The sequence below is a fragment of the Saccopteryx leptura genome, chromosome 7, assembly GCF_036850995.1.
Source record: "Saccopteryx leptura isolate mSacLep1 chromosome 7, mSacLep1_pri_phased_curated, whole genome shotgun sequence".
Classification (NCBI taxonomy): domain Eukaryota; kingdom Metazoa; phylum Chordata; class Mammalia; order Chiroptera; family Emballonuridae; genus Saccopteryx; species Saccopteryx leptura.
Window position 1 is genome coordinate 53,937,783 of NC_089509.1, and position 13,517 is coordinate 53,951,299.

The 13,517-nt window shown below is 39.9% G+C and overlaps 1 protein-coding gene across 5 annotated transcripts in view; it reads right to left on the minus strand.

Moving 5' to 3' along the window:
- Positions 1-13,517, minus strand: part of STK39 (serine/threonine kinase 39) — a 323,837-nt gene that overhangs the window by 11,707 nt on the left and 298,613 nt on the right. The window lies entirely within an intron of this gene.

Genomic DNA, 13,517 nt, shown 5'->3' on the forward strand with positions numbered 1-13,517 from the left:
CAATTAGTTGCAAAATCATTTCTTTTCACAGACATGAAATCCATATAAATGACCAAAGTACTCTCATATATTTTCTACACCAACTTATATCTTCAGCACATCTGAATTAATAATATATAGTTAATTTAGAATTAACTGTACCTTGACCTTTCAGAAAATTAAATGAGAAATTACTTTCTGATGGAAAGTAAAAATGATACCAGTATTTCTCCGATTTGGTTTTTTTCAACACTCATTGCTAAGAAATGTGTCAGCCAGGAGGGGGCAGCACAAAACCCAGAGGAGAGGTACTGCAAGGCCATTTCTCTGGAAATAACAGGTCAGCACATTTGAACTCCTGTTCTATAAATTTACTCAAATCTCTGCGCCCATGTTTACCAAAGCCACAAAATACAGTGGACATCCTTTATGACTTGGGCACATGTTTTAAGGTTTTCAGAACACAGTGATCTATCAAACCAGTGAAGAACCACCCTGAACAATTCCCAAGTCAGCTGATCAGGGTTCAAGCACTAGAGTGGAGCTCAATAGTGAAGATACGTTTTCACTATGAGCCAGATTCATGCGAGACCCGTCCCATTCTCCATGGTGTCATGATGGATGTGACCCTCTAGTGGAGGAGTCAGCTCTTCCTCCTCACTCCTCTGCCATAGGGTACAGTTTGTGAATAATATGACCCAAAGGCAGCGGTGACAGAAATTTAATACCTCTTCTTTCCATATCCAAAGTTACAAGTATAAAATACTGAAAATCAAGCCAGGGCTATTGATAAGGGAAGGAGAAGTACTATCAAAGAATTGGGGAAGAAGGTCCCGTTTTTCCATTATCAAATTATCTGCTGCTTCAGTAATTAGCTATCTGAAAAGTTATCGTAATATATATCCTTAAGATAAAAAACAGAAATATTTTGAGAAAAATGTTTCAAGTAGAAAGCTTGTCAGTAGAAAGAAACCTGCCAATTTTATTTTTCTCTAAGGTTAACTGGACACTAAATACATAGGTTTTATGCAAATCAGTTCACTTCATTTCATCCATCAGCTACAAAGGGGAAACCATGAAAAGTTATATACAGCAGTCCCCTCACTGACAGGGGCCGGCTCCCAGACCCCAGGGGTGCCTGAAACTGGGGGCAGTCCAGACCTGGACAGTCTGTTTCCCCTACGTATATACATGTGTTTTCACTCAAAGGAAGCACTCTACAGCTTCTGTGTTACACACCTGAATTGCCAGCGTCACACCTCTTGGCTTGGGGCCATTATTAATCAAAAAAGGGTTACCTGAATATAAGCTCTGTGGTACTGCGACAGTCAGTACAATAACCAGGATGGCACTAAGTGACTAACCAGTGGGGGACCGTACGTGGGGTGGGTAAGCTGGACAAAGAGAGGAGGAGTCGTATCAGGGTTGGGACAGAACTGAACGGAGCTGGACAGTGTAAAATTTTGTCACACTACTCAGAACAGAGTGCAATTTAAAACTTAGGAATCGTTTATTTCTGGAATCTTCCATTTAATATTTTCAGACTGTGGTTGACCATGGGTAACTGAAACTTCAGAAAGCAAAACCATGGATAAAGGGGGACTACTGTACTCAACATGGCCTATTTCTATAGACCATAATTACAAGCAACATTTTATCTTCTGTTGCCTTCTTAACATGTAAATTCTGAGCGATCTGCAAAGTTTCACTGATGGTAACAGCTCTCTCCTGCTCACCTTTTTCTCCTCTTTCTTTTGCCCACACAAGCCAAACTCAGGTTTACCCTGGGCCACTTATCTGTACCATTATCATCACCAAACTTCTTTTGGCCTCCTCCACAGTTTCCGGACAGATTTCAGATACTAAAACCGCCCGGTAATCCACGCCAGGAACACGAGCATGGAGGGAAGCTGTGCTGTACAATGCTGTTCACTAGAGCCAGTCTTCATGATGTCAGGGCACCCTGACCACATGCAATTGCATAGCTCAACACAGTCACCATGTTCTTAAAACATGAAAGTGTTTTAAGAGCTCCTAGGATTTGGGCTGTTTTCACGAGTGGCCATAGTGTCTTCATACGAATTTCAGTCCTTTCATGAATGTCTCAGTTAATGTGGATGATTTACTGCTTTGTTCTGGGTCATCTATTTCCAGTCTGTTCTCGCTTGTGCTGTGAAGAGCGGAGCTCCGTCCTGCACTAATTCATACCCCCTCTCTGGGGTACACGCGTCTGTGCTGAGGCCAGTTTCCCAGGAGCATGGCTAAGCAAGTGGGGGACCGAGGGCAAGGCTGAGCTGCCGGCGTCTTGAACAATCATTCCGGAAATCACAGTCCCCGACTGTGAACCTCAGAGACATTAGAAATTCAAATTCTGTCTTCAGCTCAAAGCAAAAATAGCAAAACTGGCCTCTTACCTGATTACTTATCCCAGCTGCTAGGCTTATTTTCAATTTAGTTGATTCTAATTTGTTGTAAAGTGCTATAAAATACCTTCATTTTAACTGACATCACATAAAATCCAGGGTGATGCTAATTTCTTTCCCAGTAGTAATGCTCATTAAAAGGATGGGTGTCACTGTTTTCTCCCTTCTCCTGACTGTGCACCTGGGTTTCAAAAATAAAAAATCTCCTACCTGGAACGTGAGCTGAGAAGGGCTGGATAGGGCTGCTTGTTACTTTAGAGCTTCTCAAGTTTGTGCTCGTAACACTGAACTTCAGTTTCTAGGTATTGTAGTTTCCAAAAAAATAGGGGGCTCTGAACCTGTTTACTCAGTGTTCATCAAATGACTTCCTGTCCTTCCCAGCTTCCCCCAAATAAAACTCATTCCCTTAGTTTCTAATGCCGACTCGGTAATCATCTCTGAGCTCATCCCTCCTTCCTCCCAGCCCTGTCTCTGCTCACAGGTGCTCTCTCTGCCTCACGTCCACACAGGACACTGGGAACACCGAGGCCCCGGGGGATTGTGGTCTTCTTGCTCTACCACTAGGGCTACGAAACCTTTGTGTGAGCAAGTTGTTTCTTATTTTTGAGTCCCTGTGTCTCAATTTATGCTTGAATACTTGTCAGGACTAGAAGTTTCTATTTGTTCTTTAGGATAACATCTGGCCTAAAGCACAGTAAGTACTCCGCTCTATGGAACTGCAATATCATTAACAACCACACGAAAGAGATTCTGCTGCTCAATACCTTCCTGAATCGAAACCGAGGCAAGGCAGCAGAGCCAACACGTCTTTGGCAAACTAAGCCAGGCATTCTCCAGAAAGCGTTCTCTATAAAACCCTTGTACTAGTCAAATTCCCCACATTTTGACAGTTAAAAAAATAACAGTCATATACTGACTATTTTACAGTCTGTGTTTGTATTCTAAGTGATTAGTCAAAAGATATACTTTCCTCCCCGGATACCAGTATATTTCACAATAACCTCATCTAGTACTGAAATTCTGGTGCCAGTGAGATTAGTTATTTATTTCCAGATATCCCCAAACAAAAGCTGTGTGTAAATGCACACCAGTGAACACCAAGTCTGATGGATTTCCCTAGTAAGAAACTGAGATAACACAAGAGTACGGACTTGGGTTACCAGACAAGGTGATGTCGTGACAATACTATTTTATCCAAAGATACACTCTAAACACCCGCTCTGTACACTGCATTGCTACAGAAAGGCATTGTGAGAGTGCAGAGAAAGAGAAATGGGTGGCAAAAGAGAATCTGTGCTCTGAGGAAGGAGAAAGGAAGATGACGTGAGGGTGGGTTTCTAATGGATACTACTATAACACTAATGTGAAATTATGGCTGATAATTCAGTTGGGACAACATTAAAGAGAGTTACCATATTACCTTCCCTAAATATTCAGGCTTGTATATTTATGAAATGAATGTAGCATATGTATAAGAGTCTGAATTCTCCAGCCAGAGGGCCTGGGTTCAAATCCTGCCTCTTGCTTAGAGCTGTGCGACCCCATAAACTTGCAAGTTTCCTTAGCCTTTTTGTGTTTGTAGCTGTGACTCTGTAAAATGTGGTATTAATAGAGCTGTTTCAAGAACTGAGCTAACATATATAACATGCTTAGAATAGTGCTCAATGTACAGCAAGTGCATAATAAATATTAGCTTATTAGCTTATTATCTCTACCCCAGACAACTGCATTTATTTATTAACTGTTTTCCTTGTGTTAACTTTTCTCACACTCACCAGTTACTTGGAGAATCTAAGTCATCAATTAAAATGTGTTGCCTCCTTATGTAATACTGTACAACAACTTCCAAATAAAATGTCTTTATTCTTGTTAAAATTCATTTATTGATTTTTAGAGAGAGAGAGAGAGAGAGAGAAAGAGAGAGAGAGAGAGAAAGAGAGAGAGAGGAAGGGGAAGAGAAAAAGATAAACATCAACTTGTTTTTCCACTTATTTATGTATTCATTGGTTGATTCTTGTATGTGCCCTGACCAGGGTTCAAACCCACAATCTTGGCCAACTGGGACAATGCTCAACCCAATGGAGCTACCTGGCCAGGGCCTAAAATCTAAGACTTTTATGTGGTCCATGAGACCATCCATGGTCCAGTCTCACCCTTCCTCTTCAGTTTATTTTTTGGATTTTCCCAGGAAGGGCTCTATAACCCCCACTATCCCCTGGATCTCTACCATTATGTGATAATTCAATATAGGTCTGATTTCCTCACTAGATTCAAACTGTTTCATAATCCAGAAAAAATCATATTCACCTCTGCAAAATGTTAACCTTTGAAAATATATCTACATACATAGAAATGGACAACTCTGCTGCTACTACCCAAGTACGGCCACTATCATTGCTTGGCTGGACTAGTACAAGGCCTGTTGTCTTCCGGCTTCCATTCTTGCCCCTCCGTGGCCTAGCCATCTCCCAGCAGTCAGACAGGCCTTCTAACATGTAATCAGATTGTGTTACTTTTCTATTCAAAACCCTCCAATGGCATTACAGCTCAGAGTCACAGCTCTACAATGGCCTACAAAACCCACCTGCTCAGGCCTCCTGCTCCCTCTCTGACCTCATTCCTCACCATTCTGCTCCGGCCACAACAGTCTCTGTGTTCACCCTTGTACATTCACAGCAGCCTGGGTACCCACCATTCCCTAAGCTGGAAACAACACTCCTCCTCCATGACTGTCTCTCTCCTTTCCTTCCAGCTTCCGTTCCAATGTTCCTGACTAGCCTATTAACATCCCCACTATCACCTCACTCTCCATTTCTTTCCCCAGAATTTTTCTTTTTCATAGCACCAAACATATGATACATTCACGAATGAATCTTGGATGTTACCTTTCACTTAGCCCCCCACTTCTAGAACATAAGCTCCAATAAGTACAAAAACATTATCTGTCTTATTCACTGCTATGTTCTTAGTGCTTGATATACAGTACATGTCGATTTGTAAGGTTCCAAGGTTCTCAAAACCCCAGGTTAAGAACCAACGAAATAGTCATATCTTAGAAGACTTTCTACAAATGTGTGTCTTATGCAACAGTTCTATTTATTTTCTCCAAAGCAAATAAACAAACTCTGGGCTCATCTCAAATGAATACTGGGTATCCTAGGCAACCATGACTTTAGAGACTGGCTGTTTTTCATTCAGTTTTTTTCCCCTCCCAGAGATGAGAGTCTAGGTCACTGCCCAGATCACACCCATACTAGCATAGGGGGTGTCCCAGATGAAGCGAATCTACAGTGGGTGACAGAGGATGAACGACCAGTACCAGTGGCCGCAAGACTCGATGCGGAGGTGGGGACTGGAAGCCACACTCACCTAACTCTCCCCCTTATAGCTCTCAGGAAGAGGCCAGCCACCCTGGAGAAACTCTCCCCACGTGTATCACCACAGTGCGAGGTGGGGCGGGGCGGCCGTGGATCCTGGGGAGTGCAGCCCTGCTCTTCTCTTCAGGAATGAGGCAACCGCCCTCCCATCTGCTGGGGCTCCCGGCGGCTGAGGAAGCTCGACTTCATTCCTCCTCGGGAATTCCCTTTAGGCAAACACTGCCGTCTCACCCCAGGTCAGGCCCTCCCCCTAGGACACTGCATCCAGTGACTGGCAGCGAGAGAAGAAAGCCCTGCTCCCTCAGAGGACAAGCCTAAGGGCACTGCAGAGCCAAAGCCCCCCGTGGACTTAGCTGAGGTGTGTGCGGTGATCCAGTGGCCATTTAATTCCTCCGCCTGCTGAATTCTCCTTTCTATATTCCCTCACAGGGGCTGATCAAAAAAGCACCCCTCAAAAACTGCCTGTGTGCAAATCTATGCCTGAGACTTCTTCCTGGGAAACCTTAAGAGTCTAAGGATGAACTCATGACAATCACTTAAGAAGGCATTTCCATTACCAAATGTATAAGACAGTGTAAATGACAAGTGAAATATTAGAGGAAAGTGGAAATATGTATATTACATGACATTTTTCTTTGCATTTCACTCAGAATTATGGATGGTGATAAAAAACAGTAGTTATAAGAGAATTTAGGAGTGTTATAGGTACTATAAGCAAGCAACTTTGAGACCAAAATGTCAGGCAGACTTGAATATTACTATTATTTACATATAACAGGAAGGGATTATGGGAAACAAGCATAAATACACTTGCCATTCTCCTTAAGGTTCAGGTAAAGTCCAGTTCACTATTATTATCTTGGCAAAATAAAATATTGTGAAACAGCTTTGAACAGCTAAACTGGCCAGTATTGAATCAGTCCTTTGAAATATAATCATAAAATTGTTATTTTGATCCTAAATTTCCTTTACTGTATTTATGTAGAATTTTATGAACTGGACCATAGTGTGGTAATGGAAGTGTCCAATAATCAGTATGCTATCTATTATTGCTCATTTTGAAAGCAATGACATGATACAATTAGCAAAATTATAGCTTCATTTAGCTGGTGGAGGTGATATACCAGTGTGTGTATAGTTTAATTCCTCTTTAGAATGAGGATGGAGAAAGTAAAAAATAAAAATATTATATGAAGAATGGCTAAACTTTAAAATCATGCTTGCCAAGAATACCCAACATCCATCTGAGATGAATGGAAGAATTAACTTACTTGCTTTGGACAAAGAAAATTACTGCTTGGGAGATACAGCTGTTGAAAAGTACTTAGTTTCTTCAAAAAAATATAAAGAATACTATAGCTGTCTTAACCTGGGGTTTTTAGTGTGTTGACCCTCTAAATTGTAGGCAAAATGTTGTGTGCACTTTTCTGGAGAGAGAGTGTGTAGCTTTCAAAAGATTCTCAGTGGGGTCATGTCATTTAGAATCTTTTTGTTTTGTGTTTTTTAAGTGAGAGGAGGGGAGATAGAGAGACAGACTCCCGCATGCACCTAGACAGGGATTCACCTGGCAATACACTGGGGCCACTGCTCCAATCAACTGAGCTATCCTCAGCACCTGAGGCCAACACTCAGACTAACTGAGCCACTGGCTGCAGGAGAGGAAGAAAGGGGAGAGGGAAGGGAAGAGAAGCAGATGGTCCCTTCTCATGTGTGCCCTGACTGGGAATCGAACCCAGGATGTCTGCATGCCTGGCTGATGCTCTATCTACTGAGCCAACTGGTCAGGGCCATCATTTTAAATCTTAACTAAATCATTGTCCCAAATGCTTAGTAACATCTTCTTTTAGAGGGGCCTTCTGTATGTTTATAACAGTCTTACTATAATTGACATATAATAAGCTGCACATATTTAAAGTATATAATTTGCTAAGTTTTGACATATGTCTACATTAGTGAAACTGTCACCACATGCAAGATAAACAAATTCATCACATCCAAACATTTCCTTATGTCCTTTTACCTCCCCCCACCTTCCACTCCCTGTCCTTCTTTCTACTCTCTTCAGAAAATGACTTTCTGCCACTATAGATTAGTTTGCATTTTCTAAAATTTTATACAAATGGACTATATAGTATAGACTCATTTTTTTTTTTTTTTTTTTTTTTGGCCTGGCTATTCTCACACATCATAATTATTTTGAAATCCATCCAGCCCTGGCCGTTCGGCTCAGTTGTTGAGCATTGGCCCGACATGTGGATGTCCCAAGTTCTATTCCTGGTCAGGAAACAGGAAAAGTGCCCATCTGCTTCTCCACTCCTCCCCTTCTTGTTTCTCTCTCTCTCTCTTCCCCTCCTGCAGCCATGGCTCAGTTGAAGCAAGTTGGCCTGGGCACTGAGGATGGCTCCATGGCTTCTGCCTCAGGCCCTAAGAAAAGCTCAGTTGCTGAGCAACAGAGCAACGCCCCAGATGAACAAAGCATTGCACCCTAGTGGGCTAGCTGGGTGGATCCTGGTAGGGGTGCAAGTGGAAGTCTGTCTCTCTGCCTCTCTCCTCTCATGGAATTAAAAAAAAAAATCCACCCACGTTGTATGGCATGTATCACTAATTCATTTCTGTTTATTGCTAAGTAGCATTCTGTTATATGGATGTATTACATTTGTTTAAATCACAGGTTGGGAACCGCTGGTTTAAATATTCACCTCTTGGTGGATGTTTGGGTTGTTTTTGTTTTGAGCTTTTGCTGTTACAAATTAAGGTTTTACATGTCTTCATTTGGAGACACATTTTCCTTCCACTTGGGTAAATACCGAGAAGTAGAACAACTGGATAATATAGTAGATGTATGTTTAACTTTATAAAAAATTGCCAAAATGTTTTCTACGGTGATTGTCCATTTTTACATTTCCACCATCAACGTCTGAGAGTTTCAGTTTCTTACATCCTTGCCAGCATTTGGTATAATCAGTCGTTTTAATTTCAGCCACCCTAATTAATGTGCAGTGGTATCTCATTGTAGCTTCAATTTATATTTCCCTAATAGAACATCTTTCAAAGTGCATATTTTGGTGGAGTTTTTTAATAGATGATTTCTGACCAAAAAAATGTAAAAGGGTATTATTGGAAGTGTTAAAAGAGTATATGAAAGTACTAAGAATTTCTATAAATGCAAGAATGGTTTTTCTGGGTTAAGAAGGTAGGCTTTTTCTATAAAAACAAAAACAAAAAAAAACCCAAATGTCATTGTTAAAAGAACTACAGGTGTTTCTTCATCCAAGAGGTAAGATGTTCAGAAGCACCTATCACATCTTCTGGCTCATCTAGTAAATGTAACACCCACACACACTCCCATGCAGACAGAGCTCAAGCAGCTTCAGCCCGTACCTTAGAAAATCAACTAGAACTTTCTGCACAGTTCAGAAACCTCAACCCTCTTCTAGTAGGGTTTTATGCGTAGGTCATAAGTTTGGGTAGAATTAAGAGAAAGCAATTATATAATGAAAGTCAAAAGAGACAAAAAACAGAAAATCCACCCAATCTCGATTTCTTGAGGCACAAAGACCGCTTTTCCAAGTCTTCACTGTCTACAGCAATAAGGTCTACTTAATTAGGCTAAATGTCTAGATTCCGAGAAGTCTCACACCCAAGAGCACATTCTGGAGATATTAACAAAGACTATACATATGCAAGGAATGAAGATAAAATACACTCTGGGATTCTATTGACAAACTCACAACCATTGTTGAGGCAGACTTCCAGCAAGTACTACAAATTAAGACAAAAGGGCAACTCTGTATAAAACTAAAAACAACGCTTCTCCTTCAACGCCTATCATCACTCGATTAAAAACAAAAACACTTTGTTTTTAGTAAGCTCTAAGCTGTTTTTATGACCTTGTCAAATCACACAAATTCTAGAAAAGTTCTAATCAGTCAGAGAAAATATGCCAAGGGGAAACGAAACACCAAACTTCAGAGGATCAACTTTTTCTTACTGTCACTCTTGCTTTACCTTGATCTGTTTTATAGAGGTTTTTTAATAGTCACGTATTAATAGGACACAGCTTGAGATTTAACCTGGTGGCTCCTGGAAGAGGAGAAGCTTTGGAGAAGTTAAAATTAATGAGACAGTAATCACACTGATATGAGAAATGCTGCTTAAATTATGGGTCAGCGCAGCCAGCTAAGGCAGAGCCATCTGGCAGAGGCACGGAGGGTGCAGAGACCTGAAGGACATCGAGCCTGGCCTGCGGCGCGGCCTTTCAAAGGGAAGCGCTTCTCCCACACGTGGCAGCCCATGCGGAGGAGGGGAGCTGGGCTTTGCTTCCACCACGTGGCAATGCCCCAGAGGACATCTGTTTATCTTCCTTTCTTGGGTTATTTTTTCCCCTCTATCTGTGATATACGCCAAAGCATTTAAAGTACAGCATCAACAGCCAGTAACAGGCACAGAGTGAGACTGAATTAATCACTGCTTTAATAATTGTAAGTCAATTCAAGAGCTGACTGGGACTTTTCTCTAGGTTAGGCCATAACCTAAAAAATAAAGGACATGAAATCTGACCCTATTTATAATTCTTTTTTTTTTTTTTTATATAATTTTATTTTTTTAATGGGGTGACATCAATAAATCAGGATACATATATTCAAAGATAACAAGTCCAGGTTATCTTGTCGTTCAATTATGTTGCATACCCACCAACCCAAAGTCAGATTGTCCTCTGTCACCTTCTATCTTGTTTTCTTTGTGCCCCTCCCCACCCCCTATCCCTCTCCCATTCCCCCCTCCCCCCCGTTACCACCACACTCTTATAAATGTCTCTTAGTTTCACTATTATGTCCCACCTACGTATGGAATAATACAGTTCCTGTTTTTTTCTGATTTACTTATTTCGCTTCGTATCATGTTATCAAGATCCCACCATTTTGCTGTAAATGTTCCGATGTCATCATTTCTTATGGCTGAGTAGTATTCCATAGTGTATATGTGCCACATCTTCTTTATCCAGTCGTCTATTGATGGGCTTTTTGGTTGTTTCCATGTCCTGGCCACTGTGAACAATGCTGCAATAAACATGGGGCTGCATGTGTCTTTACGTATCAATGTTTCTGAGTTTTTGGGATATATACCCAGTAGAGGGATTGCTGGGTCATAAGGTAGTTCTATTTTCAGTTTTTTGAGGAACCACCATACTTTCTTCCATAATGGTTGTACTACTTTACATTCCCACCAACAGTGTATGAGGGTTCCTTTTTCTCCACAGCCTCTCCAACATTTGCTGTTACCTGACTTGCTAATAACAGCTAATCGAACAGGTTGAGGTGGTATCTCATTGCCGTTTTGATTTGCATTTCTCTAATAGCTAAAGAAGATGAGCATCTTCTCATATATCTGTTGGCCATTTGTATTTCTTCCTGGGAGAAGTGTCTATTCATATCCTCTTCCCATTTTTTTATTGGATTGTTTGTTTGTTGTTGAGTTTTATGAGTTCTTTGTATATTTTGGATATTAGGCCCTTATCTGAGCTGTCGTTTGAAAAAATCATTTCCCATTTAGTTGGCTTTCTGTTTATTTTGTTATCAGTTTCTCTTGCTGAGCAAAAACTTCTTAGTCTGATGTAGTCCCATTCATTAATTTTTGCCTTCACTTCTCTTGCCATTGGAGTCAAATTCATAAAATGCTCTTTAAAACCCAGGTCCCTGAGTTGAGTACCTATGTCTTCTTCTATGTACTTAATTGTTTCAGGTCTTATGTTTAGATCTTTGATCCATTTTGAGTTAATTTTTGTACAGGGGGAGAGACTGTAGTCCAGTTTCATTCTTTTGCATGTGACTTTCCAGTTTTCCCAGCACCATTTATTGAAGAGACTTTCTTTTCTCCATTGTGTGTTGTTGGCCCCTTTATCAAAAATTATTTGACTATATATATGTGGTTTTATTTCTGGACTTTCTATTCTGTTCCATTGGTCTGAGTGTCTATTTTTCTGCCAATACCATGCTGTTTTGATTGTCGTGGCCCTATAATAGAGTTTGAAGTCAGGTATTGAAATGCCCCCAGCTTCATTCTTTTTCTTTAGGATTGCTTTGGCTATTCGGGGTTTTTTATAGTTCCATATAAATCTGATGATTTTTTGCTCTATTTCTTTAAAAAATGTCATTGGAAGTTTGATGGGAATTGCATTAAATTTGTATATTGCTTTGGGTAATATAGCCATCTTGATTATATTTATTCTTCCTAGCCAAGAACAAGGTATATTCTTCCATCTCATTATATCTTTTTCGATTTCCCTTAACAATGGTTTATAGTTTTCATTATATAAGTCCTTTACATTCTTTGTTATGTTTATTCCTAAGTATTTTATTTTTTTTGTTGCAATCGTGAAGGGGATTATTCTTTTGAGTTCCTTCTCAGTTGTTTCATTGTTGGCATATAGAAAGGCTATTATTTATTGACTTCTGTATGTTAATTTTGTATCCTGCGACCTTACTGTATTGGCTTATTGTTTCTAGTAGTCTTTTTGTGGATTCTTTGGGGTTTTCGATGTATAGGATCATATCATCTGCAAAAAGTGATACCTTTACTTCTTCTTTTCCGATATGGATGCCTTTTATTTCTTTGTCTTGTCTGATTGCTCTGGCTAGAACCTCTAGTTCCACATTAAATAAGAGTGGAGAGAGTGGACAACCCTGTCTTGTTCCTGATTTAAGGAGGAAAGCCTTCAGTTTAGTGCCATTTAATATGATGTTAGCTGATGGTTTATCATATATGGCCTTTATCATGTTGAGATATTTTCCTTCTATACCCATTTTGTTGAGAGTCTTAAACATAAAATTGTGTTGTATTTTATCGAAAGCCTTTTCTGCGTCTATTGATAAGATCATGTGGTTTTTGTTCTTTGTTTTGTTGATATGGTGTATTACGTTAACCGTTTTACGTATGTTGAACCATCCTTGAGATTCTGGGATGAATCCCACTTGATCATGATGTATTATTTTTTTAATATGTTGTTGTATTCGATTTGCTAGTATTTTGTTTAGTATTTTAGCATCTGTATTCATTAGAGATATTGGTCTGTAGTTTTCTTTTTTTGTGCCATCCTTGCCTGGTTTTGGTATGAGGGTTATGTTGGCTTCGTAAAATGTGTTTGGAAGTATTGCTTCTTCTTCAATTGTTTGGAAGACTTTGAGTAGAATAGGAACCAAGTCTTCTTTGAATGTTTGATAAAATTCGCTGGTATAGCCGTCAGGGCCTGGACTTTTATTTTTGGGGAGGTTTTTAATGGTTTTTTCTATTTCTTCTCTACTGATAGGTCTGTTTAGGCTTTCTGCTTCTTCTTGACTCAGTCTAGGAAGGTTGTATTTTTCTAGGAATTTATCCATTTCTTCTAGGTTGTTGAATTTAGTAGCATAAAGTTTTTCATAGTATTCTACAATAATTCTTTGTATATCTACGGTGTCCGTGGTGATTTCTCCTCTTTCATTTTGGATTTTGTTTATATGAGTTCTTTCTCTTTTTTCCTTGGTAAGTCTTGCCAAGGGTTTGTCAATTTTGTTGATCTTTTCAAAGAACCAGCTCCTTGTTCTATTAATTTTTTCTATAGTTTTTCTGTTCTCTAATTCATTTATTTCTGCTCTGATTTTTATTATCTCCTTTCTTCGGCTGGTTTTGGGTTGTCTTTGTTCTTCTTTTTCTAGTTCCTTAAGGTGGGAAGTTAAGTGGTTCACTTGGGCTCTCTCTTGTT